Genomic DNA, 25,694 nt, shown 5'->3' with positions numbered 1-25,694 from the left:
GAGGCAAACAGGGAGCAACAGCTACGCAGGTGACTGCAATGTGAGAAGCCATCCAAGAAGGGACAGAGTTTCAAAATGCTCAGGAAAAAGCAAGGTGCAGTCTTCTGGATGTGGCGGCAGAAAAGACCCCAAGAGAAAGACATCATCAACATACATAAAAGCCTGGAAAAAATAGGGATCATTAAGATGCCTGTGTGACTGACAAACAAATTAGAGGTGTTTGCTCTCCTACTCTCCCTTATCATCTTGTAGGGCTTCAGAGTGGCACTTCTCACTGGGGCCATCTGCAAGCTGTTCTTTGGCTCAGGAGACCATTGCCCCTGCTACACAGTCTCCCGCTTTCACATACTCATTTTCCATTGCTGGGTAACAAATTACCTTCAACTTAGTGGCTTAAAACAATACAGTGGCTTTTTTTGTTTAATCTCACAGTTTCCATGGGTCAGGAGTCTGGACATAGAGGAGATGGGTTCTCAGCTCACAATCTCATCAGGCTGAAATCAAAGTGTTAACCAGGGCTATGTTTTCATTTGGAGCTCAGGGTTCCCCGTTATCAGAATTCAGTTCCTGCAGTTGTAGGGCTGAGGTCCCATTTTCTCGCCAATCTAGAGGCTGCGCTCAGGTCCTGGCGGGCCGTGCAGGTCTCCTCCACGTGGAAGTTCACAGCATGGCTGTTTACTTTCCTCCAGGCCAGCAGGAGAGTGCCTGCAGCTTCATCAATTACATCTGCAAAATCCCTTTTGCCATACAAAGTAACATGTCACTGGAGTGACAGCCAGTCTTATTTACGGGTCCCACTTATACTCAAAGGGAGGAGAGATGATGCCTGCACAGCAGGGACCAGGAATCTTAGGGCCCATCTTAGAATTCTGCCCATTGCACATGGTTTTTCCTTTGACTTCCTGTTTCTCCATCTAGAAAGGCAGGGGCTGTGGGCTAGGTCCTCTCAGAGATTCTGCTCTGCACCAATACTCTGAGTCTGTGTTCTCCTTCATTTTATGATTATAGAGTCCATTTGGAAGCACTATGACCAATCATCTCATCCAAAATGTGCCTTGAAGATAGTCGTGGGGACAGGGGTAGAGATGACTGAGAACCACTGAAGGGGTCACAGGCCAAGGGAGGGGCAGCTGAGTGACAGGCAGGGAGGCCTGCTCCTGTAATGGACGTTTGGTGCGTCATTAGGGCTGTTCACATACATTCTGTTTCTTCTTCTGAGCAGCAGAAGTGGGATGTTACTTCCCTATCCCCTTTGCAATTCAGTATAGGCATGTGCCTGACTGTGGCTGGTGAAATCTGAGCAGGGATGATGTATATCATTCTGAGCTGAAGTTTTAAGAGCCCGTGTGTGTGTGTGTGTGTGTGTGTGTGTGTGTGTGTTGCCTCAATTCCCTTGTCCTCTGCTATGGTGATTAGCAGTTTGAGACGGTGGCTGCTTCATTATCCTGGGTCCCTGAAGGAGACTGATGCAGAACAGAACTCCAGCCAACCCAAAACGGACATGTGACACAGATGAGAGAAATAAATCTTTGTTGTTTAAATCCCCTAAGATTTAGATTTGTTTGTTACTGCAGCATCACCTAGCCTATCCTGGCTGGTACAAAAAGGACAGTATCACAGTTAATCTGGCTGCCACCTTCTCTTTTTCTCTGGAAACTCTTACCTGAGCCAGGCCTTTGATGCAGTGGCTTCTGTAAGATATAGCCATAAGGTCCAATCTTGATGAAAAGTGACTGTGTTGCTCTATAGTCATGTATCTTCTGTCATTCAAACTGAGCTACTCACCTGCTTGCTGAGAGAAGATGCTCTCCCACACCCTGGGCCCTCAGCTCTCATTATAAATAAGCTATTTTTGTTTGAGAACAAGTAAGAGTAATTAGCACATTCAGGGAAAGCTGCCAGTCAAACCTGACTTGGACATGCTTTGATGTAGTTTACTTGTCATCTCGTTCTGAAAAAATCTCAATTACCTGCAACCTGCCATCCCCACTCTTTTCTTTTCCTACACCTCTAATTTGTTTGTCAGTCACACAGGCATCTTAATGATCCCTATTTTTTCCAGGCTTTTATGTATGTTGATGATGTCTTTCTCTTGGGGTCTTTTCTGCCGCCACATCCAGAAGACTGCACCTTGTTTTTTCCTGAGCATTTTGAAACTCTGTCCCTTCTTGGATGGCTTCTCACGTTGCAGTCACCTGCGTAGCTGTTGCTCCCTGTTTGCCTCCCTCCCTCTGGGGACAATTCTCCACTTTCTTTCTTCTCTGGGCTTGCTTCTCCTACTCTCTCTTATCATTTTGTAGGGCTTCAGAGTGGCACTTCTCACTGGGGCCATCTGCAAGCTGTTCTTTGGCTCAGGAGACCATTGCCCCTGCTACACAGTCTCCCGATGAGGGAGGATGCTGGCCAAGGTTGGCTGCCACTCAATGACCCAGACTCATTCCAAAGACCATGCAAATTTTTGTCCAGAGAGATGATGACTGCCAGGGGGACCCATAGAGGGTACACAGGCGTAGATCACCCTCAAGCAGAGACTACAACTATGAGAAGGTTAGGACTATGAGAAGAAATTATGCACAAGAGCGTGCCACAGTGTAAGTTATGCCATGGTGTAAAGAGGAAATAAGACACAGAGAGAATCTGGCAATTACAATAATAATAATAACTAACAGTTAACGAGCACTTTCCATGACCCAAGCACAGTGTAGACACTTCCTATGGATTATCTCCTGCAGTCTTCATATTCCCTGTCGGGTAACACTAGTCTTATGCCCACAATTCAGATGAGGAAGCAGGGGCTCAGAAAGTTAAAGCAGTTCACCTAAGGTACACAGCAAGTAAGCAGAGAACTGGGATAGGGTCCCAGACAGCTGGCTTCAAAGTCCATGCTTCTACCCAGGCAAAGGGAAGAAAGAACTACACTGGCCAGAGGAGTTACCCCCTGGTTGCCAGTGTCCATAATGATTCCCTTGTGAGGAGGCCCCCCAGTCCAGATCCTTCCCATCCCACCTACCTGGGACTCGCTTCCAGCTGTGATTGGCTGCAGGGCTCTGCCACATGATGCAAACTGGAAAAGGCCCTGTTTGAACTCTTCCCCTGCAAGAGTTCAGACCCACAGGTTCTGGTGTGGGCTTGCTCAGCTGGAGGTAGCCTGAGGTGAGCTGGAGTTTACAGCCCTGGCTGCAGGGATCCTGCCGGGTTGGACTGCCTTGCTTTTCAGAGTAGGGGGAATTGAATTATTGCATTAACTCCTCCGACACTCTGAGAACTATGGTCTCCCTCATTCCTTCCTTTGTGGCTTTTCTCTGCCCATAAATGAAAAGCAGATTGCCTCACTGGTGCCGGATGCTCAGAGCAGACCCGCATCCTAGGTGTGGAAGAGCAGAAGTGTTTCTCACCATCTGTTTCTCGTTGACTTCAGTGGGGCCATGCTTAGACAATGGGGCAGTGTGCAGCCTGCGTGGGGCGTGGCCCCACAGGGTGACCCCATGGCCTGCTGGCTGGCAGGCTGGGGAGTGTCCCTCCTCTGCCTTGAAGGCCAAGAGGCTGGGGAGTTTGTGTTTCCTAGAGTGTGGGGGTGGTTTCCCCCTCATTTGGCCATTTCTTGTTCCTTTTATTTCTAGAAAGATGGATTTCAGCTGTTTTCCCAAGACTCATAGTAAACCCTTAGTAAAGTCGATATTTACTGTGTGTGTGTCTGTGTGTGTGTATGAACAGTGTAAATGTATTCTATGTTTAATGCAGAAAACCTAGAAGAATGAAAAGAAGCAAAAAGTAACAGCCCCATTATCAAGATTTTTTTTTGATGTGTTCTGTCAATCGTCCATTTTTCTTGATTATTTTTTAGCATCATTAAAAAAAAATATCAGGACCTAATGCACATTGCTGAGTTAGGCAGTATTCTAAGTACTTCACAGGGGATAATTTCAGGTTGCATATAGTACAACCCTATGAGTAAATACTTTCATTAATAGCATTTTTAAAAATGAAGACACTGCAGTTAAGAGCGGCAGGAGCTTCCCTCAAGATCACCCAGGAAGGTGTGGTGGGACCAGGACTCAGGACTCAGTTGCAGGTTGGGTAACTCCAGATTTCACAGCTCATAACTACTTCCACTGTACACACTATACATGAAATGGAAGGCAGTTTGTGTCCTGTTTTTCACTAAGCAGTAGATGGGGACTATTCAGCCAATAGTCTTGTACGCATGATTTTAACAGCTGCGTATATCTCATTACACAGATTTCGCTGAACCTGTTTAGCCAATCCCCTGACTTTGGGTTGTTCCAAATGTTGTCATTATAATCCTGAGATGATCATTCAACACAGATACCCTTAAGACTGTATCCATTGATTTGCCAGTAGTGGAATTTGAGCTAATAGACATGCATGATACTTTAAGAAGTTTTGAAAGATGAGGGAAATTGCCTTTAAGAAAAGTTGTACCCTTTGCAACACCAAGCATTATAATCTTTCATCTATGAAAATAGCAAAGATTTTTTTAAATGCATGATTCACTTTTTATACATTTCTTTTTTTTAGTGATCAAAATAGGGAACTTTTTCATTCGTTGTTAATTTTAACTTATCCTTCTGTAAACTCAGTGTTCATGCTCTTCACACAGTGTAATTTATTCGGTAATTTATTTTTACATTGATTTGCAAAAGCCTTTTACATTAAGGATGTTGATCCTTTGCCATCTGTGTTGCAAACATGTCTCTCAGTTTCTTATCTGCCTTCTTTTTTTTTATTTTTTTATTTTTAAATTTTTTTTATTATACTTTAGGTTTTATGGTACATGTGCACAATGTGCAGGTTTGTTACATATGTATCCATGTGCCATGTTCTTTTGCTGCACCCATTAACTCGTCATTTAGCATTAGGTATAACTCCTAATGCTGTCCCTCCCCCCTCCCCCCACTCCACAACAGTCCCTGGAGTGTGATGTTCCCCTTCCTGTGTCCATGAGTTCTCATTGTTCAATTCCCACCTATGAGTGAGAACATGCGGTGTTTGGTTTTTTGTCCTTGCGATAGTTTACTGAGAATGATGTTTTCCAGTTTCATCCATGTCCCTACAAAGGACATGAACTCATCATTTTTTATGGCTGCATAGTATTCCATGGTGTATATGTGCCACATTTTCTTAATCCAGTCTATCGTTGTTGGACATTTGGGTTGGTTCCAAGTCTTTGCTATCGTGAATAGTGCCACGATAAACATATGTGTGCATGTGTCTTTATAGCAGCATGATTTATAGTCCTTTAGGTATATACCCAGTAATGGGATGGCTGGGTCAAATGGTATTTCTAGTTCTAGATCCCTGAGGAATCGCCACACTGACTTCCACAATGGTTGAACTAGTTTACAGTCCCACCAACAGTGTAAAAGTGTTCCTATTTCTCCACATCCTCTCCAGCACCTGTTGTTTCCAGACTTTTTAATGATGGCCATTCTAACTGGTGTGAGATGGTATCTCACTGTGGTTTTGATTTGCATTTCTCTGATGGCCAGTGATGATGAGCATTTTTTCATGTGTTTTTTGGCTGCATAAATGTCTTCTTTTGAGAAGTGTCTGTTCATGTCCTTCGCCCACTTTTTGATGGAGTTGTTTGTTTTTTTCTTGTAAATTTGTTTGAGTTCATTGTAGATTCTGGATATTAGCCCTTTGTCAGATGAGTAGGTTGCAAACATTTTCTCCCATTCTGTAGGTTGCTTGTTCACTCTGATGGTAGTTTCTTTTGCTGTGCAGAAGCTCTTTAGTTTAATTAGATCCCATTTGTCAATTTTGGCTTTTGTTGCCATTGCTTTTGGTGTTTTAGACATGAAGTCCTTGCCCACGCCTAAGTCCTGAATGGTATTGCCTAGGTTTTCTTGTAGGATTTTAATGGTTTTAGGTCTAACATTTAAGTGTTTAATCCATCTTGAATTAATTTTTGTATAAGGTGTAAGGAAGGGATCCAGTTTCAGCTTTCTATATATGGCTAGCCAGTTTTCCCAGCACCATTTATTAAATAGGGAATCCTTTCCCCATTTCTTGTTTTTGTCAGGTTTGTCAAAGATCAGATAGTTGTAGATATGCGGCATCATTTCTGAGGACTCTGTTCTGTTCCATTGATCTATGTCTCTGTTGTGGTACTAGTACCATGCTGTTTTGGTTACTGTAGCCTTGTAGTATAGTTTGAAGTCAGGTAGCGTGATGCCTCCAGCTTTGTTCTTTTTTCTTAGGATTGACTTGGTGATGCGGGCTCTTTTTTGGTTCCATATGAACTTTAAAGTAGTTTTTTCCAATTCTGTGAAGAAAGTCATTGGTAGCTTGATGGGGATGGCATTGAATCTATAAATTACCTTGGGCAGTATGGCCATTTTCACGATATTGATTCTTCCAATCCATGAACATGGAATGTTCTTCCATTTGTTTCTGTCCTCTTTTATTTCATTGAGCAGTGGTTTGTAGTTCTCCTTGAAGAGGTCCTTCACATCCCTTGTAAGTTGGATTTCTAGGTATTTTATTCTCTTTGAAGCAATTGTGAATGGGAGTTCACTCATGATTTGGCTCTCTGTTTGTCTGTGATTGATGTACAAGAATGCTTGTGATTTTTGCACATTGATTTTGTATCCTGAGACTTTGCTGAAGTTGCTAATCAGCTTAAGGAGATTTTGGGCTGAGACGATGGGGTTTTCTAGATATACAATCATGTCATCTGCAAACAGGGACAATTTGACTTCCTCTTTTCCTAATTGAATACCCTTTATTTCCTTCTCTCCTGCCTGATTCCTCTGGCCAGAACTTCCAGCACTATGTTGAATAGGAGTGGTGAGAGAGGGCATCCCTGTCTTGTGCCAGTTTTCAAAGGGAATGCTTCCAGTTTTTGCCCATTCAGTATGATATTGGCTGTGGGTTTGTCATAGATAGCTCTTATTATTTTGAGATACATCCCATCAATACCTAATTTATTGAGAGTTTTTATCATGAAGGGTTGTTGAATTTTGTCAAAGGCCTTTTCTGCATCTATTGAGATAATCATGTGGTTTTTGTCTTTGGTTCTGTTTATATGCTGGATTACATTTATTGATTTGCATATGTTGAACCAGCCTTGCATCCCAGGGATGAAGCCCACTTGATCATGGTGTATAAGCTTTTTGATGTGCTGCTGGATTCGGTTTGCCAGTATTTTATTGAGGATTTTTACATCAATGTTCATCAAGGATATTGATCTGAAATTCTCTTTTTTGGTTATGTCTCTGCCAGGCTTTGGTATCAGGATGATGCTGGCTTCATAAAATGTGTTAGGGAGGGTTCCCTCTTTTTCTATCGATTGGAATAGTTTCAGAAGGAATGGTACCAGTTCCTCCTTGTACCTCTGGTAGAATTCGGCTGTGAGTCCATCAGGTCCTGGACTCTTTTTGGTTGGTAAGCTATTGATTATTGCCACAATTTCAGAACCTGTTATTGGTCTATTCAGAGATTCAACTTCTTCCTGATTTAGTCTTGGGAGGGTATATTTGTCAAGGAATTTATCCATTTCCTCTAGATTTTCTAGTTTATTTGCATAGAGGTGTTTGTAGTATTCTCTGATGGTAGATTATATTTCTGTGGGATTGGTGGTGATATCCCCTTTTTCATTTTTTATTGCATCTATTTGATTCTTCTTTCTTTTCTTCTTTATTAGTCTTGCTAGTGGTCTATCAGTTTTGTTGATCTTTTCAAAAAACCAGCTCCTGGATTCATTCATTTTTTGAAGGGTTTTTTGTGTCTCTATTTCCTTCAGTTCTGCTCTGATTTTAGTTATTTCTAGCCTTCTGCTAGCTTTTGAATGTGTTTGCTGTTGCTTTTCTAGTTCTTTTAATTGTGATGTTAAGGTGTCAATTTTGGATCTTTCCTGCTTTCTCTTGTGGGCATTTAGTGCTATAAATTTCCTTCTACACACTGCTTTGAATGTGTCCCAGAGATTCTGGTATGTTGTGTCTTTGTTCTCGTTGGTTTCAAAGAACATCTTTATTTCTGCCTTCATGTCATTATGTACCCAATAGTCATTCAGGAGCAGGTTGTTCAGTTTCCATGTAGTTGAGTGGTTTTGAGTGAGTTTCTTAATCCTGAGTTCTAGTTTGATTGCACTGTGGTCTGAGACACAGTTTGTTATAATTTCTGTTCTTTTACATTTGCTGAGGAGAGCTTTACTTCCAACTATGTGGTCAATTTTGGAATAGGTGTGGTGTGGTGCAGAAAAAAATGTATATTCTGTTGATTTGGGGTGGAGAGTTCTGTAGCTGTCTATTAGGTCCACTTTGTGCAGAGCTGAGTTCAATTCCTGGATATCCTTGTTAACTTTCTGTCTCGTTGATCTGTCTAATGTTGACAGTGAGGTGTTAAAATCTCCCATTATTATTGTGTGGGAGTTTAAGTCCCTTTGTAGGTCACTCAGGACTTGCTTTATGAATCTGGGTGCTCCTGTGTTGGGTGCATATATATTTAGGATAGTTAGCTCTTCTTGTTGAATTGATCTCTTTACCATTATGTAATGGCCTTCTTTGTCTCTTTTGATCTTTGTTGGTTTAAAGTCTATTTTATCAGAGACTAGGATTGCAACCCCTGCCTTTTTTTGTTTTCCATTTGCTTGATAGATCTTCCTCCATCCCTTTATTTTGAGTCTATGTGTCTCTGCATGTGAGATGGGTTTCCTGAATACAGCACACTGATGGGTCCTGACTCCTTATCCAGTTTGCCAGTCTGCATCTTTTAATTGGAGCATTTAGCCCATTTACATTTACATTTAAAGTTAATATTGTTATGTGTGAATCTGATCCTGTCATTATGATGTTAGTTGGTTATTTTGCTCGTTAGTTGATGCAGTTTCTTCCTAGCTTCGATGGTCTTTACAATTTGGCATGTTTTTGCAGGGGCTGGTACCGGTTGTTCCTTTCCATGTTTAGTGCTTCCTTCGGGAGCTCTTTTAGGGCAGGCCTGGTGGCCTGCCCTAAAATCACTCAGCGTTTTCTTGTCTGTAAAGTATTTTATTTCTCCTTCACTTATGAAGCTTAGTTTGGCTGGATATGAAATTCTGGGTTGAAAATTCTTTTCTTTAAAAATGTTGAATATCGGCCCGCACTCTCTTCTGGCTTGTAGAGTTTCTGCGGAGATATCAGCTGTTAGTCTATGGGCTTCCCTTTGTGGGTAACCCGACCTTTCTCTCTGGCTGCCCTTAACATTTTTTCCTTCATTTCAACTTTGGTGAATCTGACAATTATGTGTCTTGGAGTTGCTCTTCTCGAGGAGTATCTTTGTGGAATTCTCTGTATTTCCTGAATCTGAATGTTGGCCTGCCTTGGTAGATTGGGGAAGTTCTCCTGGATAATATCTTGCAGAGTGTTTTCCAACTTGGATCCATTCTCCCCGTCTTTTTCAGGTACACCAATCAGACGAAGGTTTGGTCTTTTCACATAGTCCCAAATTTCTTGGAGGCTTTGTTCATTTCTTTTTATTCTTTTTTCTCTAAACTTCCCTTCTCGCTTCATTTCATCTTCCATCAGCGATACCCTTTCTTCCAGTTGATCGCATCTGCTACGGAGGCTTCTGCAATCTTCGCATAGTTCTCGATACTTGGCTTTCAGCTCCATCAGCTCCTTTAAGCCCTTCTCTCCATTGGTTATTCTAGTTATCCATTCGTCTAATTTTTTTTCAAAGTTTTTAACTTCTTTGCTATTGTTTTGAATTTCCTCCCGTAGCTCAGAGTAGTTTGATCGTCTGAAGCCTTCTTCTCTCAAATCATCAAAGTCATCCTCCGTCCAGCTTTGTTCCGTTGCTGGTGAGGAACTGCGTTCCTTTGGAGGAGGACAGGTGCTCTACTTTTCAGAGTTTCCAGTTTTTCTGCTCTGTTTTTTCCCCATCTTTGTGGTTTTATCTACTTTTGGTCTTTGATGATGGTGATGTACAGATGGGTTTTTGGTGTGGATGTCCTTTCTGTTTGTTAGTTTTCCTTCTACCAGACAGGACCCTCAGCTGCAGGTCTGTTGGAGTTTACTAGAGGTCCACTCCAGACCCTGTTTGGCTGGGTGTCAGCAGCAGTGGCTGCAGAACAGCGGATTTTCGTGAGACCACAAATTCAGCTGTCTGATAGTTCCTCTGAAAGTTTTGTGTCAGAGGAGTACCCAGCTGAGTGAGGTGTCAGTCTGTCCCTACTGGGGGGTGCCTCCCAGTTAGGCTGCTCGGGGGTGAGGGACCCACTTTAGGAGGCAGTCTGTCCGTTCTCAGATCTCCAGCTGCGTGCTGGGAGAACCACTACTATCTTCAAAGCTGTCAGTCAGACAGGGACATTTAAGTCTGTGGAGGTTCCTGCTGAGTTTTTGTTTGTCTGTGCCCTGCCCCCAGAGGTGGAGCCTACAGAGGCAGGCAGGCCTCCTTGAGCTGTGGTGGGCTCCACCCAGTTCGAGCTTCCTGGCTGCTTTGTTTACCTAAGCAAGCCTGGGCAATGGCGGGCGCCCCTCCCCCAGCCTCGCTGCCGCCTTGCAGCTTGATCTCAGACTGCTGTGCTAGCAATCAGCGAGTCTCCGTGGGCATAGGACCCTCCGAGCCAGGTGCAGTACACAATCTCCTAGTGTGCCATTTTCCAGGCCCGTTGGAAAAGCGCAGTGTTAGGGTGGGACTGACCCGATTTTCCAGGTGCCGTCTGTTTCCCCTTTCTTTGACTAGGAAAGGGAACTCCCTGACCCCTTGGGCTTCCTGAGTGAGGCAATGCCTCGCCCTGCTTTGGCTTGCGCACAGTGCGCTTCACCGACTGTCCTGCACCCACTGTTTGGCACTCCCTAGTGAGATGAAACCAGTACCTCAAATAGAAATGCAGAAATCACCCGTCTTCTGTGTCGCTCAGGCTGGGAGCTGTAGACTGGAGCTGTTCCTATTCGGCCATCTTGGCTCCACTGTTATCTGCCTTCTTATCTTGCTTATGATGTTTTGTATTTTTGTGAAATAGAGGCTTAACAATGTTATGCAGCTAATCTATCAATCTTTTTCTTGGTACTTTCTTCCTACAGTACTTTATTTTTTAAAGTTTTTTCTGTCTTACCAAAAATATTAAGTAAACATTAATATTAAATACAGATATTGTCCCATTGTTTAAAACTGAAGTTGCGGTTATTTTATGTTCTAGCACAACAATTAGAGAAAGTATTTATATTCATTTTTGGTCATTTTTGTTTATTAATTTTTAAACCACAATCTTCTGAATATATAGATCAAGAATAGCAGGTAAGAAATGAATGTACCACCGTGATCCCTTTTTCCCCAGGTTGGGTGTCACTCACTGACCCCTGCATTCTCTCCCATGGAGCTCAGAAGGGGCTCAGAATCTTGCTCAATATGATAATCCTCAATGCCACAATCCTCAACACAGGTACTCTTACAAATTGAGACCCATAGATCTCATCATCCTTTATGTTTAACAATCATTAAGAAAGACCTGCACTGCATAATAGGTTTGGTGGCCATCAGTCATTGCAGATGATACTTCCTAAATTGTGGGGTGAAATACATGGCACAAGACATTAATTTCTTGGTCTTGATAAAATTTCAGAAGCCAAAGACAGCTTAGGGAAATAGCAAAGGGCTAAGCATAAAATCTCAGAATTCTCTGATAACACAGTCCAACTGGACTTTTGAATTTGGGATCTACGCTCCATAAAAGAAGAGCTGCATATCCAGAATTCCCTATCTTTTTGTTGTTGTTGTTTATTTTTTTGTTTTTGTTTTTGTTTTTTTGAGACAGAGTCTCACTCTGTTGCCCAGGCTGGAGCGCAGTAGCGTGATCTCGGCTCACTGCAAGCTCCACCTCCCGGGTTCATGCCATTCTCCTGCCTCAGCGTCCCAAGTAGCTGGGACTACAGGTGCCCGCCACCAGGCCAGGCTAATTTTTTTGTGTGTGTTTTTAGTAGAGACGGGGTTTCACCGTGTTAGCCAGGATGGTCTCGATCTCGTGACCTGGTGATCCACCCACCTCAGCCTCCCAAAGTGCTGGGATTACAGGCATAAGCCACCGCTCCTGGCCTGTGTTCTTCAAGTTTATTACCTCAGTCACTAGTGTAAGTCTATTTCGAGTCCTTGAATGTCTAAGAATGTCTGTCTGTTGCCTTCATAAGGCTACAGAATTACTGGATCACAACTTTCTTCCTTCAAAACTTTCTAAAGCCTGCTCTATACAGAGTGGCAAAGGACAAGTCTGAAGCCAACCAATTTTTGTAAACTTCGAAAGAGGTATTTTTTTCCCTCAATGCTTATGACATGGAAACAAATTAGTCTTATCATTCAAATATGTTGCTAGAATGTGTTTTAGCCCCTGTGACACAGTGAGGCCTATGTGTCAGGGATCCCCTAGGCCACAGGTCCATTGCTGTTTGGAAACCCACCAAAATGACTCACAAAACTCAGCTTAAAGTGTACGCATGGCCAAGATTTATTACAGCAATGTTGTAAGGATATATGAGTGGCTCATGAAGGAAAAAGGCACAGGCAGTCTGGAGGAATTCATGTGCAGGTTTCCTCATGCTCTCTCCCACCCATTAGGAGTCACGCACAGCTCACTCTTCCCCAGTGAGAAAAATGAAACAACATATGCATGATGTATCTGTCTAGGGAAGCCCATCAGAGACTCATTACACAAGTTTTTTTTTTACTGGGTATGATCATGATCATGTAGGTCCTTCTGTCTAGCATGAACTAAAATTCCAAGAGAGCAGGTGTTTAGCATAAACCACATTGTTTGTAAAAACCAGTTAAGGTACAGTGAGCCAACCTTATTTAGGGAAAGTTTTATATCCATGCAGCAGCCGAGTTCTCAGATGCCAGTAAGCAGGCCTTTCTAAGTATTGCAGTCTTCAGGCCTGCTTGGTGAACTCTTTTCTAGACAGCCCCCTTTAAATTTATTTTTCTTAGAAAGCTATGGGCCATTTTGATTTGCATACTAAGTGCTGTTTTCTGTAATGATATCTTTGATTATTGCTTTCTTCCCATTTGTGTGGGTTTCTTTCTTCAGAAGTTCTGTAATTCTTGGATATAGCAGGACAGAGAAGGATAACCCAATCATCCTGTCCTTCCTCATCATTTTCATCATTTTGCTCTTCTCCTTTGATCTCCTTCTTGCCCTCCACATTACTGATTCACTTTTCTATGCTGTCAGCTCTGTTCCTTGTTGACTTAATGTTTTTTTTCAGATATTGCATTAAAAACATTTTTAATTGCAAGCCTGAGTATTTTTTCTGAAGTTTCATGATTTTTCTCCCCCGAGTCCCCACCTCACCACATATCCTCAAATAGTGAAAGGTCTATCTAGACCCACTGATTTATAAAAGAGAAGTTTTAGGGGTTTGTACTTGTCACTGCCCTTGACGTCTTGGGTGTCTATCAAAAGCCTTGTTAAATAAACAGTTGAGCAGAAGATTGTGGTGTGCAGCTTCTAGTGCTGTTCTTAGTGACCACACGTTTTCATTTACTGAACTTAAACTGAAATCCATCTTCTTCTACCCCACCATGTAGCTCCTTGACATGATACAGAAATGGAATGCGTAGAAAGGGCAGTGCCCTGGCAGGCCTCCCTCCAACGTTGCCATCGTGGGCTGTGGCTGCAGTGCTGTGCCCATGGGACTCTCCTCCTGGCTACTGTGGAACCCATAGTTCCTCCCTGTGCATCTCCAAAGCCTTGAGGAGGGGGTCCTGTGCAGCCAGGGGGCCCCCCGGGAAAGCACCTGAGTTTTGCGTGGTGCAGCCCTGTGTTCCTGGTTATAGGGGCAGGTTCCCTGGCACACAGTATGGGTGGTCCTGAAATGAGATTTTCAATCCAGCTTCTTGCCTGGCCTTAGGTTGAATCTTGATCTTAACTCACAGAATAACGTTTTTACTTTTTTCGACATCATCTTAGATATTTTCAGGAGAAGTTGGGAGCAGCTTGGTAGGAGGCTATTAACCAAGAATCATTTTAAAACTAAAGTCTTGAGGAAAATTCTAACTAAGGGGCCATGGGGGATCACAAAGAATAAAATGCTGTGAGCAACCAAGGGAGTAGTCTCATTAGGGAGCTAAGACAGACACACGCAGAAAATAACTAACAATACCAGACGGTGTATTACGAGGGTGCCCTGAGAGTGTGGTGGGCCGGGAATCAGGAGCACTGGCTTCCCATTCCTGACTTCAACATGGACTTGTTCCCTTCTGGAACTCTCTTGCCTTGTTTACAAATGAGGGGATTGGTCTAGTTTCCAGTGTGCCTCCAGCTCCAACATTCATCATCTTTCTCAGCTGCTGTGATTCAGTGGGAACACTGCAGAAATGAGGGACTGGCTGACCTTGAGCTGAATGGTCAGCTCTAGGGGCCAAAGGAACAGAAACAGCAGATACTTCCCAGTGTCCTGCCTTTGTGCCTGGGAGAGTCTCGTATCCCACCAGTAGGCTGCTGTCTCTTGTGCCCCATTCCCACTTCTCCAGCTTGTCTCTGTTCGATTTCCTTAGAGGAGCTGGCTCATACATTGTATAACTTTTCACTTCACAAACATCTGATCTACTGAAGTCATCTTGTCTCTGTGTATGTGTGCACCTAATATAGCAGAAAATGGATTTCAGGCTTCCTTTTAAAAGAAGTCAATTATCCCTCTTATGACTGATTCATAATTTAGCCACAAGGAGCTGGACGTTACTTCATTCTGACAATGAGCCATGATCCCTTTGTTAGGCCAAGTTTAGACAAGGAATCTAAGGCACAAGTGAGTAACTCCTGATGCATCAGGGTGTGCAGAGACTCCTTGAGTTCCAGAGAACTTGGGGCCTAACCTGGAGCCTTCAGGTGGATTTTTTTTCTTCTGTTCAGAATTCCACATTCTCTACTGTGTGACAGGTAGAGGTGAGTCAGCCTCATGGTAAAGAGCAGAGTGGCACCCTGCTGTTTGGAAGGGCTGGTCTTAGGTGTGAACCCCCTTGGGGCAATAAGAGGAAGACCTGAGACCTCAGGGACTCCTGTACTCTGTCCCTCCACACATGGGCACGGCTGGCTGCCTGTCGTCCCGAGTTCTCTAAAGGCAGGAGCCCCCCGATACCCTCTTCTCTGTCCCAAGACATCTCCTTGCCCCAACCCAAGATAGGAGGGGCAGTTAGCTAACTTAGCAGATTATAAAATAGCGCCAAAACCAGAGATTCTACTTGATGCAAAATGCACTTGAGAGGCGTAAATAATTTAATTGGCTTTGTCACGCAAACAGGATAATCACAAGTTCTCCCAAGTACTGGTTGTTCCAGCTCCCTTTCCTTTCAGGACAAATTGCTCACACTTATCCCACTCACATATACCAATACTTTAGGGAGAAAGAAGGGCAGGGAGAACTGCTTTCATGATTCCCACCTGTGAGGTGTTGCAAGTGGGGGACATGTACAGGTCCCAAAAGCTCTTTCTCTGTGGCTTTCCGGGACTTCACTGCCTGAACTCTTGTACCCAACAAAAAGATCACATTCTTCGTTTCCCCAGTACCAGTGCTAGTGCACAGCCTGACCATAGCATTTTCCACATAGTCTGGCATTCTATCTTTCCCTGGGTCTGAACTTCCAAAGGTTAAGAACCAGGGCTTGTTATCATCTTGGACAGAACCTAAGCAGAGTGGATGCTCAGCAGTGATTTGTTGAACCAAATAAATAAGTCAGCCTAAGGCTTTGCTAAAGAGCCAAAAGGATGATATTCCTGAGAAGAGAAGTCAACAAACGTAGCCTGTGTGCATTCCGTTTACATAACTGATAAATATTTATTGAGCATTTACTGTGTCAGGCATTTGTCTAGATACTGGGGATATAGCAGTGAACAACACCAATGAGATTCCTACCCACAAGGAGTTTAAATGTAGAGGGAGACAGACGATAAATACCCAACAAAACAAATCAAATAGTAGCAGTCATTAAGAGACTTAAGATAATAGAGAGTGATCGGGATCAGGAAAGACCTTTCTGTCTGCTTTAAAGTGAGATCTGAATAATGAAAAGGGGAGAGAGCACTGCAGATGGAGGAGATAGCTAGTACAAAGGCCCAGCGGTGGAACTAAACTTTCTTGTTAAAGAAACAGGAATCCAGAGTGGCTGAAGAGCACAGAGTGGGAGTGGGGAGTGGGGAGTGGGGATGGGGAGTCGAGGGCTGAAGTGTAGGCTAGGGCCAGATCACACAGGTTACTCTGACTGCATCGGGGAGCCACTAAGGTACTTTGAGCTGGGCAGAGGAGGGTGGGACAAATCTGTTCATGGAGGCATTTTGAAAAGAACTTTTGGTAAAACCAGGGTCCCATCCTTCATGTACAGGATGTACCTTATACATCCACTCTTGTCGTTTCCCAGGAGGCAGAGGAATCTTGCCTGCTTCACCATCTGGTGAATGTTTGGACATATGGGGAGAGGAACGTCCTTGGCTGTGGGGCAGGGAGGAACAGAGTGGCTCCCATGAGGATAGAAGACACAAATTTGGTCTTGAAAGCATTGAATCGTTCTTCACTGGCCAGGGCTCTTTTAGTTGCAAGTGACAGAGGCATAATACAAACTAGCTAAAGTCAGAAAAAGAATTTGTTGGCTATCAAAACTGGTCGTTCCCAGGGCACAACTGGCATGGAGGGCTCAGTGTTGGCAGGACTGTCTCTGTCACTTGGTCTTTCCCACTCTGCTTCTCTGTTTCTGTAGATGTTATTCTCTCTTAGGAGGGCTTCCTCCCAAATATCCTTAGACAAAGGAAGTGGCATCTCTGTCCTGGGCTCCATGCCTCTGGGGACCCTGTGCTTTGGGGTAACTTCCTTGAAATTTTCTAAGCCCCTTGGATGCCTGGGACCAGCTGGAGCCATCATTGACAGCGAGGCAGGGTGCCCCAAACCCAGACCAGGACTCATATGGGCCCTGGTCCTCATGTCTGCCCAATGGGACATCTGACTCTCTTTCACCTATGCTGGGTCAACCAGATATTCTGAGGAATTTTAGGAATCACATCCATGGGATTATCCAGGGACCCTGGGGCCAGACCCCAGTTCCAGAAAGATGTTTTGGTGAATAGATCACTCTCACAAGGCAGTGTATTTCTTTCAGAGGATCCCATGAGATTGGGCCTCAAGAATGGTGCTGACAAGCTGATTTGGAATCCTCTTACTTCCATCTGATCTGAGTTCAGAGCTCTAAGCTATACTGGCCCTTGGGCTTCTACTGTGTGTGAAGGCCCAAGTGCCAGTCAATCCTGTTCATTCATGTTCTGATTATGGGGCACCAGAGGGTGGTGGAGGTGGTGGCCGGAGTCCTTTATCCTGTGTGCTTCCTGCTGCTACAGCCAGGTAGCTGCCCACACTGCTCCACAGGTCAGGATCTATACCATGTGGACTATGCCTGTCTCCTCCAAGAGTTTCCAGATCGTTGCTTCAAAGCACCAATGGGCCCTTCAAATTAATGTCCTCTCTTGCATATGATTGATGTGCTGGCTTCATATCTTCTTGGGCTGGTTGTCATTCATGCCAAATCAAGGACAGAGGTTCCTTGTGCAGATCCAGATAATAATAGAGCTCAGGCCTCTGCCCACCGCTCCCACATGGGGAATGGCCCACGACCATCAGCATCTTTCTACCCTGCATTTTTATTTACCTCTCCTTCATCCGTGATTGGATATATAACCCTTATACAGCCAGCACCAAGTGGTCCAGTTTCAAGGAAGTGCTATTCAAAGAAACACAGTCCATCCACCCTAATTAATTTCAAAATAACTCAAGTATTTTGCTCCTTGAAAATTATATGGCTGGGTGTGGTGGCTCATGCCTGTACTCCCAGCACTTTGGGAGGCTGAGGCAGGCAGATTACTTGAGGCCAGCAGTTTGAGACCAGCCTGGCCAATATGGCAAAACCCCATCTCTACCAAAAATGCAAAAATTAGCCTGGCATGGTGGCATGCACCTGTAATCCCAGCTACTTGGGAGACTGAGGCAGAAGAATCACTTGAATCCAGGAGGCGGAGGTTGCAGTGAGCCGAGATCATGCCACTGCACTTCAGCCTGGGAGACAGAGTGAGATTCCGTCTCAAAAAAAAAAAAAAAAAATTAGCTGGGCATGGTGGTGTGTGCTTGTAACCTCAGCTACTCGGAAGGCTGAGACACAAGAATCACTTGAACCCAGGAGGTGGAGGTTGCAGTGAGCCAAGATTGCTCTATTGCACTCCAGACTGGGAGACAGATAGACTCTGTCTCAAAAAAAAAAAAAAAAAGAAAGAAAGAAAAGGAAGTTATATAAGGGATCTGAGTACATGCTCCACAGGAATTCCATGCATTCACCAGACAGTCCACAGCTGCTCCAGCCAGCTCTCTTCAAAGTTCTTACCCTTGCCAAAACTCTTCCTAAATCCACAGGTCTTACGGGTTTTCTTCTTTATTTCTATGCCTCCCTCCGAGGAATTAATTATCTAGATTTGTGATGTCTAATATGGTAGCCACTAGCCATATGTGGCTATTAAACACTTGAAATATGGCTAGTTTGAGTTAAGATGTGCTGTAAGTGTAAAATGCACACTGGAGTTTGAAGACTTGGGATGAGAAAAAAAGAAATATAGAATGTCTGACTAATGTTTTTCATGTTGATTACATGTTAAAATGATAATGCTTTAAATATATTGGCTTCCATAGAAATATTTTTAAGATTAATTTGTACCTGTTTCTTTTTACTTTTGTAATATGGCTACTTATAAAACATGATTTTATATTTATAAAGTATAAAATTACATATGTAGCTCAGGTTGTATTTCTACTGGACAGCCATGGATCAGATCAATTAAGACTACCTAGAAGTCTTCATTTTTTCGCCTTGCTCTGTGGCTCTTTCTTCTTTGCACTGATACCTTGATTTAAAAACACAAAATCTCCTATTACTGGTCTGGCAGAAATGAAACTCTTCTTAGATAGGATGTCAAAGAGCGAAGACTCTAGAAACAAATGCATTCATCATTTTTTTCCCATCACACAAATGTTAACTTGCATTTGGATTCAAATTGACATTTTAGGAGCTAACTAAATTCACAGTCTGTGGAAATTGCCATCATAACTCTTTACCATATAGAAACAACATCGAATGGAGGAAGAAGAGTAAATTTTTTTTTCCTGAAACTCTAACAAATCCACATTTTAGTCTAGAGTTTAAATTATTTCATTCATGAGGGAGCTTCTCTCTAACTTCTGTTCTTTCCAGGCTCTGCCACAATCCCATACTACTTAGTAGACACAACTCGTGTAAGACAATTAGCTCCTTTGATTTAAAATTGGCAAGAAACATTTTCCTATTTCATTGTCTGCACTTGGATAAATGTCCAGTTCCCAATGCATCATCACCAACAACTGAAGACTCCACCATTTAGTCCCTGCTTCAAGGAGACTGTCCTGAACCATGAAAGCAAAGCTGCCATGACTCATACTTCACATAAAACATGTCTGGATGTTTGGGAAAACAGCCAAAAGCACTTAATATAACCTTATGATAAGAGATATAAGGTAGTTGGGAATACAATAGGAGGATTCGTTTTAAGCTTTGAAATACTTTTTGTCTGATAATCTTTTAAGTCTTTTTTGGATTAAAAAGCATGCACATTGACAGCTGACAGGAAAAGAATTTCAATATCTAAGTGTTCACATATGTGAAAAAAATTGAATGTGGACTGAAAGCATGCATTTGAAATAAATCATGGCCAATGGACAAAAGAGGATCTTTTGCCTGGTAATTATTTTCCCTAGATTAATAAGGGAACAATTTAATCTGGGTGGTTGTAGTAAAAGATTTAAAAGCTAACTACTTATTGTTGTCAGCTTGTGGTTTTGAAAATCAGAAATGAACTTGAAAAATGGTTTCCTAGAATCTCTAAGGAATAGGGGAGGGGTGAAGACTCTCTCAGGTATATGATATTTTCTTCCTATAATACCATATTTTTTTGCATATAAAGAACACACATATACAATTTTAGAGTTTGTTAATATTTGCTGTAGTTTTATATGTTCAATATTTCAGACAATTGCTTGTTCACGTTACTTGAGGAAGAGGAAGTAGAGTGTTGTGCAATTAAATGGAATCTCAAGAATTAACGCTGATATTTAGTAAGCCACTTCCTCTTACTGTAAGTGTCTAATTCATGCATTTCTCTACAAATGGCAAAACTGCAGATCTCATCAAAAATTTTGTACTCAAAATATGAATCTCTGAGTTCTTAGTTAACTTTAAGGTGTCATTTTCTTAAATATCTTTTGAGACAAGAGGCAGATCAGAATTTAGATATTCCACAACTGTTTTATTCTATGAAGAGATGCATGTACAGACATGAGCAAACAAAAGTTTCTTGGTGTTTGGCCTAGAAGGTTCTATTTTTTTCTCCTCTGAGCTGAAGTTCCTGTGTGAGAGTGAGACGTCACAGTAGAGTGGAAGTTGGAAACATTTGTGGAGATACAGGCACTTAAGCAAAAATCAGAGAAGAGCTGCAACTTCTACTGGCTCTGGCCTGAGGCCAGCTACACACATCACAAAACCCCAGGGTAATGTCCTCTAGCTCCAACCATGTTGTTGCAGATGACAGGATCTCATTCTTTTTGTGGCTGAATAATATTCCTCTGCATATGTACCACATTTTCTTTATTCATTTACCCACTGAGGGACATTTGGGTTGATTCCATATCCTGGCTATTGTGAGTAGTGCTTCAATAAACATGAGATTGCAGATATCTCTTCAATATACTGATTTCCTCTCTTTTGGAATTATTTCCAGCAGTGGGATTGCTGGATTGAATGGTAGCTCTATTATTAGTTTTCTGAGGATTGTTCTCTACAGCGGTTGTACTCATTGACATTTCCACCAACAGTGTATGAGGGTTCTCCTTTCTCCACATCCTGTCCAGCACTTGTTATTATTGCCTGTCTTTTGGATGAAAGCCATTTTAACTGGGGTGAGATGATATCTCATTGTAGTTTTGATTTGCATCTCTCTAATGATTAGTGATGTGGAGCATTTTTTTCACAAACCTGATGGCCATTCGTATGTTTTCTTTTGAGAAATATCTATTCAGATCTTTTCCTCATGTTTTAATTGGATTATTTGATTTTTTCCTATTGAGTTGTTTGAGCTTCTTATATATTCCGGTTATTAATCCCTTGTCAGGTGGGTAGTTTGCAAATATTTTCTCCCATTCTGTGTGTTGTCCTTTTGCTTGTTGATTGTTTCTTTTGCTCTGCAGAGGCTTTTTAGCTTGATGTGGTCCCATTTGTCTAGTTTTGATTAGGTTTCCTGTGCTTTTGAGGTCTTACTCAAGAAATCTTTGCCCATACCAATGTCTTGAAGAGTTTCCCCAATGTCTGCTTTTAGTAGTTTCATAGTTTCAGGTTTAGATTTAAATCTTGAGATAAGGATCTAGTTTCTTTAAGTGGAATAAGCCAGGCACAGAAGGACACATTTTTCACATGTTCTCACTCATAGGTAGGGACTAAAATTTAAAAAAAAAATTGATCTCATGGAGATACAGATGATTACCAGAGGTAAGGAAGAGCAGCAGGAACTGGGGGAGGGGTAAAGTGGGGATGGTTACTGGATACAAAAATGCAGTTAGATAGCATGAATAAGATCTAGTGTTCAATAGCACAATAGGGTGACTATAGTTAACAATGATTTATTGTGTATGTTTAAATAACTAAATGAGTGGAATTGAAATGTTCCTAACACAAAGAAATGATGAACACTTGAGGTAATGGATACCACAATTATCCTAATTTGATCATTACACATTGTATGCCCTGTATCCAAACATCAGATGTACCCCATAAATACATACAACTACTCTGTATCCATAACAAATAAAAACAAAACAAAAATGACCCCAAAAAACCCCGAGGTAGCAGCAGCCTTCAGAAATCTTTTTCCCCATCCTTCCTCTTTGCAGGGCTTGTCCTCAGCCAAGTGTAATAGATGGCTGTATGTTCTTAAAGATCTCCTTGGGAAGCCGCCCAGCAGCCTCTGCAGCCTGTTCCAAGCCTAACACTCAAGAGGCCCTTTTAAATGTGTAATATAAATTTGCCCCGCTCTAACCTGGGGCCCTGCGGGGTACTGGCCTTAACACCACATGCCTAGGTGAGACACAGGGAGAGAGGCTGACTCATTTCTGTCTCTGCTAAATATCTATTCTCTTATGTGTACTAGGGAAGCAACACTTTCTAACATTTCTCTTGAGACCTATGGTTGGGACTAAGAAAATAATAATGAAAGAAATTATCTGGCTCTTTAATAAATCCTGCCATATGCCTGCAACCCCATCGGTACAAATTCTTATCTCAGAGAAGAAATGAGTCTTGAATGCAACCTACAGTGATACTTATCAGAATCCTGTCTACAAAATGGGAAGGCAGATCCATATTAGAAATAGGTGTCTGGCAAGAGCCAGAAATGAAAGTGAAGGTCACCAGCAACTAGAAAGAACAGCAGCTTGGATTGTAGAACCTTGGAGAGGAAGGCATTTTGTCAGACCTGCTGAGAGGCACATGAATAGCAATGCTGGTGAGGTGACGTCTCCGCCCTGTGCACTGTCTGTAGACATTAAATATCTGTTTCTCTGCCTGATTTTTATGAGGGCAAATTACTAAATGATTTCCATAGCATGAAGGGAAAACAGAGGAGGAGTCCAAGCCCAAATGCAAGTCTCTGCATTAAAGGAACATTTATCATGGACTTGAGCTGAGGCCAGGCTCAGGCTGCCAGATGGATCTGGAAGGAGTGATTGGAGAATATTTCCTTTGAAGTTTGGTGGTCAGCTGCTGCCGGCTGTGCTGATGAACCCATCCTGTTCTAGGAAGAGTAAGGCTATTATTTAGAAGGGAGGGAGCCCACATTTGAAGTTCTGTATTAACATTGCTACAAATGATAGAAAACTTTTTATTTCTAGGCAACGTTTAAAGCAACTTGCCCGATGTGGGTTTTGCCCACTTCCCTTAGGGTAGTAATTTTTAAACAGCTTTAATTTAATGGAACAATTAGTATGCCAAGTAATCACCAGCAGTGGTGGCGATGGTTTGCAAGGCTCTCTGAGCCTGTGTCTGCCTGGGGAGGCAGCAGGGCAGGGGTGCAGCTCTTTGTGCCCAGGCAAGTGGCAGGTCTTTCAGGGTAAATAAAGAGAAGTGGGCCCCTACTCTGCTCTTGTAGCCCACAGGCTAATGGGATGGGGTGAAGTGGGGAAAGAAGGCATACAATGTGAATCTGAAGTAGAAAGTATAAGGGGAGAAAACACTACAGGGAGGTCACAACCAGGCAGAGGGGATCCAGTGGAGGAGGTATCTTAACATGATCCCCCAAAGGAGCAGAAATTTGGGCAAGAAATGGAGCAGAAGACAGCAGACTGTGGTGGGCCTGTGGGAAACTTTGAGGCACATTTAGGGAAGAGAGAATCATCAGGTTGGATTGGAATGGAGGGGAGTGTCTGGAGAAAAGTCTGGAAGGAAAGTCAAGGCCATGTTGTGGAAGGTCTTCCTTTGGGTGGGAAGGGCTGGAGGCTGCCACAGTAGCCCAGGTGAGAGAATGAGCACGCAATGGCGAACAGGTGGCCAGAATGCACAGAAGAGCTACCGCAGATGAGGCTATTATTTAGAAGGGAAGGAGCCCACATTTGAAGTTCTGTATTAACATTGCTACAAATGAAAGTGGTTCTCCATTGTGGCTGCACATCAGAGTCACCAGGGAAACTTAAAAACTGGTGATGTCTAGACCACATGACCAGAGATTCCGGTTTAAGTGGTCTAGGGTATGGCCCTGGGCATCAGGATTTTTTAAAAGCTCCCTATGATTACTTATTCTAAGTTGCAGCCAGGGTTGAGAACCACTGGTTGTAGCAGATTCTGATTCAATGGGCTGAGGCCTGTTCTAGAAAGCTCGAGGCAGTGTTAGTGATGCTGGCCCATAGACCACTTTTTGAGTAGCACTCGACCATGCCACATCAGCACAGCACCTGCCTGCATTTTCACTTCTCTGGGGAGGAGAAATTACAGAAAAACTTTGACCTTTTTTCATCAGCTATTCCCTGGGATGTTGGGCCCTGCTAAGAGAGGGCTGCCTCATTCACTGGTGGTTGTTGCCCTTCAAGGACAAATGGGGACTTCAAACTGGAATACACACATCCTTGGGGCTACAGGAAAACCTTTCAGGGAGCATGCATAATTTTTACCAGAATCAACTTCCAAGTCCCCATTTTCCACATATGCCCTCTCCTAAAACAGATCAGCCTAAGCATGCGCCTCTCCTCTGCCGATGCTCCTACTTCCCCTTCCTCAACCTCCCTTCTTCATGAAGGCAAGATTTCCCTCTTACCAGCTTACCATGGGGCATTGTGCCAGGACTTCTAACAAAGGGGAATTAGAAAAGGCAGCCTCTCATTGTTCAATTAGAGTTTATAATAATAGCAAACACTTACACAGAAGTGTGGAGCAGTCCTTTTTCTAAGTACTTTACATAAAATTATCTCATCTAATCCTCCTAATAGTCCTATAAGTAGGTATTATTCTTATTCTCAATTTGTAGAGAACATTGACATAGAAGCAGTTAAGTAACTCATCCAAGGCTGGTAAGAGGGACAGAGTTGAGATATGGCAGAGATTTTCTATCAACTGCATAAACTAAATCTAAAGTTCCAATATTTTGACAAAAACATAATGTAATGCTCATATTCAAAATACAGTGCTCTGACATCTTTTACAGTTATTTAAACACATGATAAAAATCTTTATAAGTCAACTTTAAAATGTGCAAAAAAGGTCAATTCTTGAGTTGGGTTGTGAGCAAAATATTTGAAGATCATTGATTTTGAGCCAAACAGCCCTGGCTATGACTCTTGGCTTAGTCACTATGCCATCTTGGCCAAATCCCACTCTTTCTGAGGCTTAGTCTCTCATCTGTAAAAATGGGGATAACCATCCCAGCAGGGTTGTTGAAAAGATCAAATGAGACAGCCCAAGAAGTGGCCTGGCCTGCAGCCAACTCAGGGTGAATGGCACGTATTATTAATGTGGTTGGCGTCTGGCAAATCTTAGGCATGTGGTAAGAGCTCCATGCATGTGAGTGCCCTTCCCCTTAGTAATGGTTCCCAGATTTGATTCCCATGGAAGCCTAGACATCTTGTGGAGAGGGAGGGGTTAGCATGAGGCCCCCAAGTTTCATGCCTCCCATTGTTTTCCCTTTTCAACTTCCTCAAAGAAAATCTCAAAATGCACCTCCCCCAAGTTGCCTTCCCTGACTAATACAGCTTCACAGTGACCTTTCTCTTTCATCATTTGACTGGCTCATGCCAGGCACTCCATAGTTAATTAACCAATGAATGAATGAATACCGGGAATGGGGTAGTGAAGAAGGTAGGCATTTTCCCTGCCCTCATCAACTTGCCATATGGTAGAGAAAACAGACATGTCACTGATAGATGCTATGGTGGGAGAAGAAAAGGAGCCAGTAAAAGTCCACGGAAAGGGCACCTACCCAGGCTAAAGGCATCAAGGAAGGCCTCCCAGAGAAAGTGTGGTCTAAACTAAAATCTCATGGACACGTGGAAGCCAGACAGCAAGAACATAGGTCTGTGTTCGTAGGTTTGGAGGTGGAAAAAAAGCATGCTAGGTTCAGAGAACTGAAAATGTTTTAGTAAACTTGGCTATAAAAATGCATGTTTTCCAGT

The sequence above is a fragment of the Symphalangus syndactylus genome, chromosome 7 (assembly GCF_028878055.3).
Source record: "Symphalangus syndactylus isolate Jambi chromosome 7, NHGRI_mSymSyn1-v2.1_pri, whole genome shotgun sequence".
Classification (NCBI taxonomy): domain Eukaryota; kingdom Metazoa; phylum Chordata; class Mammalia; order Primates; family Hylobatidae; genus Symphalangus; species Symphalangus syndactylus.
Note: the sequence above shows the minus strand (reverse complement) of the source record.